Genomic DNA, 9,677 nt, shown 5'->3' with positions numbered 1-9,677 from the left:
CAACATTTAAGTTGCTTTCCTCCTTGGTTTAGGCCAATGGTATCACTTACTCTCCCATCACAACTCCCTCTATTGATTTCCTTGATGATTTCTTACCTTCCAACGAGGTTATGATGGAATTCATGTCTTTATATGAGTTGTCTTGTGATGATTTTTATCATTGTGCCTAAGTCTCTCTTTAAATTGAACTAGGCAACTATCCTTTACAAATATAGTCTATTAATTTTCCTAAGATTGTTCCTTCCCCCTTTACAACTTTTCATGAAATAGATGTGAAAGGAAACTTAGGTAACCTGTCTAAAATAATTCTTATTGACATCTCGATCAAGACTTGTGTCATGGAAAACATACAAATTGGAGAAAACTGCACTCTCGAGGAGATTTCTAGCTTCACCTGCCTCTTTAAATATTTTTGTGATGCCTTTTCTTGGTCTTATGAGGAAATTCTTGGCATAGATACATCTATCATCGAACATAAGATCAAGACATATATTGATGCCAAGTGTGTCTAGCAAAGACTTAGATCAGTCCATCCTCACAAGTTAGCTAACATCAAGGCTAAAATTGAAAAGTTGCTCAAATTTGGTTTCATCTATCCCATTCCTTTAAAGGAATGGGTGTCTAATTTAGTCCCCATCAATAAGAAACAAAGAACCATCCATATATTTGTTGATTACTACAATTTGAATATTTCTTGTCCAAATGATAATTATCTAACACCTTTCATTTACTAAATTATCGACAATTGCGCTAGTTGCAACACATTTTCCTTGATGGATGGTTTCTCTAGCTACAACCAAATCATTATCAAACTGACCAATCAACACAAGATTTCCTTTATATGTACTTGGGGCACGTTTCCTTATCACAAACTTACCTTTGGTCTTAAGAATGCAGGGGTTAATTTTCAAAGGGCTATGGTCTATGCCTTTCATTATATTAGACATATTATGAAGCCTTATTTAGATGACCTTCCTCCTCACTCAAAACGTCATTATGATCACCTATCTCATCTTCAAGCTATTTTCCTTAGGTGTGAATTTTATGATATCCATCTAAATCCACACAAGTGTGTTTTCTTCATTGAGTCTGATTCCCTCCTTGGTTTCCTCGTTTCAAAACATGGGATCTGTGTTGATCCCACTATGGTCAAGGAAATCCTCAAATTACCTCCTCTAGAGTCCATTGTTCAACTCCAAAGTTTGCAAGGGAAGGAAAACTTCTTACATTGTCTTTTCATTAACTATGTCAAAATTATGAAAGTTTTCGTGTTCCTAATAACAAAAGGAATTCCTCTTTTGTGGGATGATCAGACTCAAAGATAATTTGATGCCTTGGAAAGGGCTTTGACTTTGGCCCCACTATTGGGCCCTCCTGACTATGTGTGACTTTTCATTATAAATTTTTGAATCACCATCCTATATAGGCATGGTTCTTGTTCAAGAAGACAACATTCATAGTGAGCATGTGATTTAATACCTTTCCAAAGGCCTCACCGGGCCTGAACTAAGGTACTCACATGACAAGAAAAATTCTTTTGAAGTATCCTTTTTGTTAGCCAACTTTGACAATACATACTCCTAACTTAGACACTTGTCATTTCTCTATAAAACCCTATGGGACACACTAGTTATTTCCAAACCATTGGAGGCAAGTATGCCAAGTGGATAGTTGTACTCCAAGAATTTCACCTAATGTTCCTCACCACAAAATCTAAAAAGTCTTTGGTGTTTGTTAATTTGTTATCGGATCCTCCCCCAGCCAACCTATATGAAGTAGTCCATGATCCTATGTGAAATGAATTATTTTATCTTGTCAACTCTTCTAATGCATGGTATGGAGATATTATTGTGTATCTTCAAGCATAGTGTTTCAACCCAAACATATCAAAAGATGAGTGTCATCCTATTCACCACCACATGAAACATTACTTGGTTACTAAAAATAATTTATATTAGCATGGTACTGATTATGTTATTCAACAGTGTCTTACTCATGAGAAAATGAAATATGTTTTAAATGATTGCCATGCTAGGGCATGTAGTGGTCATCTTTTGGGCATGGGTACTGCCTAAAAATTCTTCCATGCTAGATATTATTGGTCATCTCTTTTCAAATATTCTATCATTGCAGTAAAACAGTGTCACTCTTGTCAAGCTTTTACCAAGAAAATGCATGCAACCCGTACCCCCTTCACCCAGTACTTATTGTTAGTACATTTTCTAAATGTGGAATTGACTTCATTACTTAAAATACCACTTTAGCTAATGGTCGTGGTTGCATTGTTGTTGTCATCAACTAATTCACGAAATGGGTTGAAGTTATTCCTACTTTCAAGTCCAACGATGAAAATGTCGCTTTATTCATGTTCAATAAGGTAATCTCCCAGTTTTGTGTGCCTTGCACTATCATTACAGACCATGGATCACACTTCTAGAATTGTATGATGTCTGACTCAACTTTTGTCCTTGCTTTTCATGAAGGTCATTCATCTTCCTACTACCTACAGGCTGCTAGTCAAATCAAAGCCATAAATGGAATCCTCAAAACCATGATCTGATGGTTAGTATTAAATCACAAGACCAACTTGTTGGGTGTAATAAACAACCTAACATTTAATTGTCAATTGGAGAGTTCGTAAACTTGGAGGCGCAACACTAGAAATGCCATAGAGAGACTTCAATAACCTATAAAATAAAACCCTAATTTGTCTTGAAAACAATAGTTATTACCCACTCCAATATTGCAATCAAAGGAATTCATTAAAAGTGAAACCATAAACACTAATCTTGCAAAACCATTAACAACCTTCTAAGTTCTAGAAAACAGTGCATAAATTCTCAATCCAATTCCCACACTAGATTTGACAATTTCATTAAAATAAAAATAACTTGATCAATCTGGACAATAGCTACCTCACTCATTAACGTATGAAGAAAATTGAGATTTCAAACTAAATAAATAATAAAAATTCTTAAAGGAACACAAGTCTCAGTCCATTCAGTTCAAAGGAGTGCTTAAAATTAATCAAACAAATCCCTAATCATTCCTGCACCATCTAAATTTCTCATTTCTTGTACATTAAAAAGTAAATTGTGGCACTATGGTGTACAAATCAAATGTATAAACTTGCATAATAGGAAAATTATATTCTATTATATCTTCTCAAACCAAAAGGTATCGCAAATCATAGGTCTAAAACTGCACCTAAGAGAAAGGTTTGCAAGAGTAATAAAATGAAACTAACAATAAATCAATTCTTCACACTAGTTCATTTAAATCATCAAAGATTCTTGTTCCACACTTGTAAAATCAACCACAAAATGTAATCGATTGCACTCACTAACCAGTCACATTGTATTAAAATGAACTTTTTAAAAGTTGACCAATATTCAATGGTTGGGTGATACAAAGGCTTCCCATCAACGTGGCTCTATTTCTTGAACCATGAAAGAATTATAATAGTAGGAAAGTCTCGAGTAAGTGTTGTACTATGAAACAACCCCCCCATTTATGAATAACAATAGCTAAGGTTAAAGATATAAATGGGGACCATTTTTAAATTTTTAGTCTTAGGATAATAAAACCTAACTCTAAGAAATTGTATTAAGAAGGGTTGTGAAACAACCCAAGGATGTGATCCTCATTGCAAATCGCAAATCACACTTTTCCATGTGATGATCATAAAACACCTTTAAAAATTGCGATGCACAATCAAACCTCCGGCTGCGATATCCCGATCAAAAGCACCTTGTTATTTCACAAATCACACTTCGCAAAAATTGCAAGTAATTAAGCTATGACACTACGACATCCATTAATGATTTCAGAAATGCGATATTGTGACAATCACAATCACATTTCAGCTTATTGAGAAGGAAACGCTATATTGCATATTTTTGAAGATTGTGATGTGTGAATAAGAGCGGTAAGTGTTATAGACATATTTGGGCACTGCAACCCCAATCACATATGTCAATAAACCAAGGGATCTCAAACCCCTAAAAGTGTTGTTTCATACCCTAAAGGATCAAGGTCAACTGATTACATCATTTCCCAGAAGTTCTCCCTGAAAAACTTCTCAAAACTAGTCAAAACTGGACCATATAGACTGCTCCATGCTAAGGGTGTGATGCATCTCACCTGCTACACACAAAGGGTGCGATGCATTCTGAAAAGCCATTCTGTAGGGTGTGATGAGTGAGAGCAGACAAATGGCAAAGGCAGTTTGTTAGGTGGAAACCCAGAGAATCTTCTAGAAACTGCTCATATGACACTTACCTCTCTAAATTCGCCCAGGGATGAGTAAGAGATCATGAAATCTCCAAGTGGAACAAAGAACTATTAGTGAAATGACACTAATCAAAATCCCAGAAGCTGACTCACCCCCCTGCAAATATCTATATATGGAACCCTCATCCTAGAGATCCAGGGGCTGGAATTTTGTAATTTGTAAGGAAGTGTGTTGGCTTCTCTTTGAGACATTGTATTGTTGGGTGATCTAGCTTTTCATGAGGTGAAGAGCGCTTTCATGCTGGGAGGATGATGTTGGATCAAACAGCTAGGTTGTAATCCTCTCTTCTACTACTTCTATCAATAAAGCTATTTGATTTTTCCTCCATATACTTGTATATTTCTGAATCTTGTATTTATGTATGCATTTGTATGGTTAATGTACATCTGATTCTACATTGTTTATGGTTATAGATCTTTATGCTTTGACGGTATTTTGTTGCTTTGACTCTACAGGTGTTCTTTGAAGTGGGACAAGATAGAAAGAAGCGGTGAAGCTCTATCAAAGGGGAGAGGAAACAAGCAAGGAGCCAAGTGAAAGACTGAGGTTGATACTCTCTGCTTCTCTCTCATCTATATCTCATAAAGGAAAACACAAGTTACCTTGAATTGTTTGTTTCTAAGATAGCTACTCATCTTAGTGGGACTAGTAGCTCTGAATGGAGACTAGTTTTCCCGGAAACAAAATGGCGACTTCACTGGGGTTTGAATAGTTTGTTTGTTTGTTACTATTGGTTTCTTTATAAACTACAGACGGAGCCTGAAGTTAAGCCAACTAGCCTTCGAACTGCTTTTGCTATGCAATTGCAGAGTAGATCAACGCTGCTTCAGTCAATCTCCAAGTTGGTTTATGAACTGAACATCTGACTTGCAAACATCCTAAGTGCCCTGGTGATAGCTTAATAACCTAATTAGATCAGCCCCTACACTTTGTGTTTACTATCTATCATAACCTCAACCTAAATCCCTGAACTTAGCTGCAAAATATGGGTGAAAACCAAGCTCAGTCTCGTCCCTAGACCATCGCATTGTCTCTCATTGGAAGTCTAGATGCATTTCACCTCCCATGTGCTGCAGGTGAGATGCATCCCTGTTTTCCTTAAGGACAAGCGCGATGATTGAATGAGACTATTTCTGCCTCCAGATTTTGGTTTTTTCTTCATTGTTTTCAACTCTATTCAGTAGTTTTGCTGTCTATGATCAGTATATCACTGTTGAAACCTTCTTCCTTTACATTATTTAACCTCCATTGATAAGGAATTGTGAATTTTTTTTTAATGTATTTTTTATCATTTACAGTCCTCCTTTGTAAACAGTAGCTTAATCGAACTGTTGTCTTTTGATTCGAAAGTGTCACAACTGTCATTTTCAGTTAAGAAAAAAGAGTGTCGTAAAGTCTTCCTCTTTAAGATAGTCAATTACACTTTTGCCATTGTATTTGATTTGAATTATCAATTCTTTGAAGTGTCGAAAATAGTTTTCCATTCAAAAGAGAAAGTGTCATCTTAGTCTTCCTTTCGTTTTTTGAAAAGAAATTGTTAAAGTGTCACTTTGAAGAAAAGTAGTTCAGATTTGTACTTAGTTTTCTTTTTGTCATTCTCACATTAAGGGAACTGAAAAGAAAATACATGCATGTGCATTTGCATTTAGACTACATGTGGAAATTGATTTAGGAAAATTTCATTTAGTGTGTGCTCTCTACTCTATGCTGAAAGAATCATATTTTCCTTTCCTTAGTAGCTAGGATTTTCATTGCTAAAAGAAAATAAACGAATGTTTATCATTTTAGATTGCATATTTAGGAGTCGTACATCTACATCACGTGGTGAAACTTGAAAGAAAAACTTCTTAAGAAAGATCAGTTATACAATAAACCTCAATGAACATAAAAACGATTTGGAACCTAACACACAACATCTAGAAGTCTAGGCTAGAGACGTATTCTGGCATTGTAAAGCCTAGTAACTATCGTTTTCATCGTAGGTTAGGTGATTCCTCCTCTTTGATACAACAAGTGCCAGTACGGACTTGTGCTCCCACGTATCGTCGAGTATATATTGGGAGACCATAATAGGTTGATATCCTTTATCCTTAGGAGGTCGTTTCTTCCACCCTATCGATCGCAATGCACTAAACATAGCATTTGGGAAGATTGACTGCCATACGTAAAGTCCTCAGTAATTTCTCTATAATTTACCACCGAGGTGTATATCATAGTTTTGCGATTGGTTTGGTAATCCCTCTATCTAGATTTCTAGAGTAGTCACTTTCATTCCTTTTCAGACTCCTTAAAAGAAAAGGTCCATCAAAGCACTTGTCACTTTAGGCTCATTAAAAATAAAAGGTGACCAGAGTCATCTTTAGCTTTTTCTTGACTCTTAAAAATTGAAAAAGCAAGTTGTGTCAAAGAGTCATAAAATTCATTTAATTCGGAATAACATTTTCCCCATTTTATTTTGAGGTGATCGAGTAATTTGCAATCGTGGAAGAAAGTCAATCAAAACCCCATCGTTCGTGGAGATTAATGAGTCAACCGTCTTTGAATCTGGAAACAAAAACATTCCAAGCCAAGAAATCTCGTTTAACTAGGTCGAAATCTCCTGGTTTATTTGAAACTTGTGTTTCAACATCCTCAGAGATTCCAGTTACTCCAATTATTTCTGGTACCCCTTCCTCTACAGAAGAAGTTCTGCAGTTACAAGAGGACATTAGAACTGATCCTAGTGTAATGGTAAACACTTCTATTCCTGAACAAGCCCCATCTAGGGCTGATTCGGAAGGTGTCACCCCTCCAGCATCTATTACTGCAGAGTCTATACCTTCTTCCGCACCAGAAATATTTTACGGACCTGACGGTCTACCTCTTCCACCCGGACTAATTGTTATAGAAGAAAGTGTGGAGGATCTTCCATCCAGTACCCCATTGCATTTTGGAACGGGGATCCACCTATATCCTTCTACCATAGAAGTTAGTTCTTTTGATCACCCTTCATCGCAAGTTCCTATCGAATCACTAGGAAATATTTTGGATAGACTCAATATGTTTAAACAACCATTGACATCTATGACTGTGTCCTCTGATACAATAGCAGCAGAACTTCCTGCCGCTACTCCAACAATGTTCGTTGGTATACCATCTATCCCAACTAGTTCTCAACCACTAGATGGAGTCCACCCAGGGACTCTTTCCATAGCATGGTCTATTCCTATTTGTTCATCTGGAATCTTATCTGGAGTTTCTTACGTTGAGACTCAGCAAATTGATCCTTCACATCAGTATCAATTTGGGCAGTCCAGTTTCCAAAGAGAAATTTACCCTTTGAACACTAGATTGCCACCATATGGGGGGTACTATGCCTTTTCATTGTTTCCTCCGGGGGAGCAACCATATGAGAGTTTACAAAAAAGTTCGGGTCAAGCTGGAATTACATCCAGTGGTTGGGTGCCAATACTGCCTCAACAACCAAGAGTTGTATATTCAATGCAACAAAATCAACCTATGTTGAACATTCCCACTACACTGGTTATTATGACAGTGTCGCAAGTACAAGCACTGCCTGTTGTATGTCAACCTCAAGTCTCTCAGGTCGTAATACAACAACCTCTTGTCCCCGCGACTCAATCACAACCGCTGATTAGTGGCTCCTTAACTGAAGCGACTCAGGCTCAAACGAGTACTATCACCCCTCATCTTGGTCAAATATCTAGTATTGGACAACAGAAAATGGTCTCATAGCCATGGCTGGTGCAATATCAACAACCGCAATTCCAGCAAGCTTACCGAGGACCTGAGCAACAAAGATTTGCAGGTAATGGGTAGCCGTATATTCAAAACGGTTACCAACAATCATATTATAATGGTTATGCCCATCAACCTTATCAAAGTTATCAGCATCAAATACATTATGCTGGTATGCAAAGACCCACTACTCAAGCGATCCCATCTTATCCTAGGTATGCTTCGCCAAACCTGAATCAACAGTTGCCCTTCGTAGCAACTTTAGAATTACCAGATCTGAATCGGCTAACAAATGATCCAATTGCTTACGCCCCTTGGTGGCCAGCGATTCCTCATAAAATTCCATCAGATATTCCTAAATTCAATGGAAATCCAAGTGAAGATCCATCGAATCATTTGATGACATTTCATCTGTGGTGTTTGTCCAACACCCTCAATGATGATTTGATTAGGCTTCACCTTTTTCATCGAACGCTAACAGGTCTGGCAGCGAAATGGTACATTGAATTGCTTAGAGCTTCATTCGATAACTTCAATGCCCTTTCCACCACATTTTTAATCCATTTTCAGTTACCCATAAGGTATGAAATAGGAACGGAACTCCTTATCAATTTTAAATAGACAACAACCACTCACATATATGATCATATTCATGAGTGGCGACGTCGTCATAAAATGGTAAAGACATATTTTCCTGATCAACTTCTAGCTGAATGGTTTATTAAGTAATTGTTACCTTCTATTACAGAATATGTGGCCAAGGGAGGATTCATCACTTAAGATCAAGTCATTGCTCGTGCACAATATCTAGACTTGATCTATACTCAGTCTGGCATGCTCTATGACAAAATTCCTGATGCTCCTAGACCAGAATTTTCCCTTCTCCTAAATCGAACAGGGACTCTCATGCTAGCGACAGTGTGATTGGCACCTTAGGTTCACAAACCACAAAGGCCCCATCTGGTAAATCCCTTGCATTTTCCAGTGAAAAGGCAAACGACAAACTTCCTACGTTGGAGGTTAATGCTGCGTTGACCGACAAAGGCAAAGAACCGAAGCAACTAGGGGGCAAGAAGAAAGAGAAAAACAAAAAGAAGAAACAAGACGATTTGAATCCTGAAATGTTTTTTTGGAAACCCTTCTGGGCAAAAGAAACCTAGTCAGGCATGTCACATATGCGACGAAGACCACTGCATGAGATATTGTCCGCATAAAGCTGAGATTAAGAAGTTCTTTAATTGTTCAATACCTTAGCAGTGTTGGCTGATCCGTTTCCAAACCCAGAAACCAATTTGGTTTCTAGGGACAATGCTTCTCCATCCCAAGTGCTTATGTTGTACATTCCGAAACAACAAAATGATGCTTTGATATCGACAAGGAATAAAGATTATGGGATTCCATAGATGTCGAACAACAAGGCTACAGATCAACCTAGTAGTTCGACAACAAATTCGATAGAAGTTGTGCCACCCATCATTCCTGAGCTAACAATAAAGCCATCAAAGGGATTAGTACAAAAATCGACATTTAATCCTCATGCTCGAGTAGCATAGAATTATAATATAGTAGAGGATCTAGCCCAATCACCATCTACTATGTCGACACTTGAAGTACTCCAAAATCGCCCCTCCCAAAAGCAGGCTCT

Source organism: Pinus tabuliformis, chromosome 9 (genome assembly GCF_031772625.1).
Source record: "Pinus tabuliformis cultivar Carrire ecotype Pingquan chromosome 9, CPIR1, whole genome shotgun sequence".
NCBI lineage: Eukaryota > Viridiplantae > Streptophyta > Pinopsida > Pinales > Pinaceae > Pinus > Pinus tabuliformis.
The sequence above is the reverse complement of the archived record's forward strand: the minus strand, read 5'-3'. Positions refer to the sequence as shown.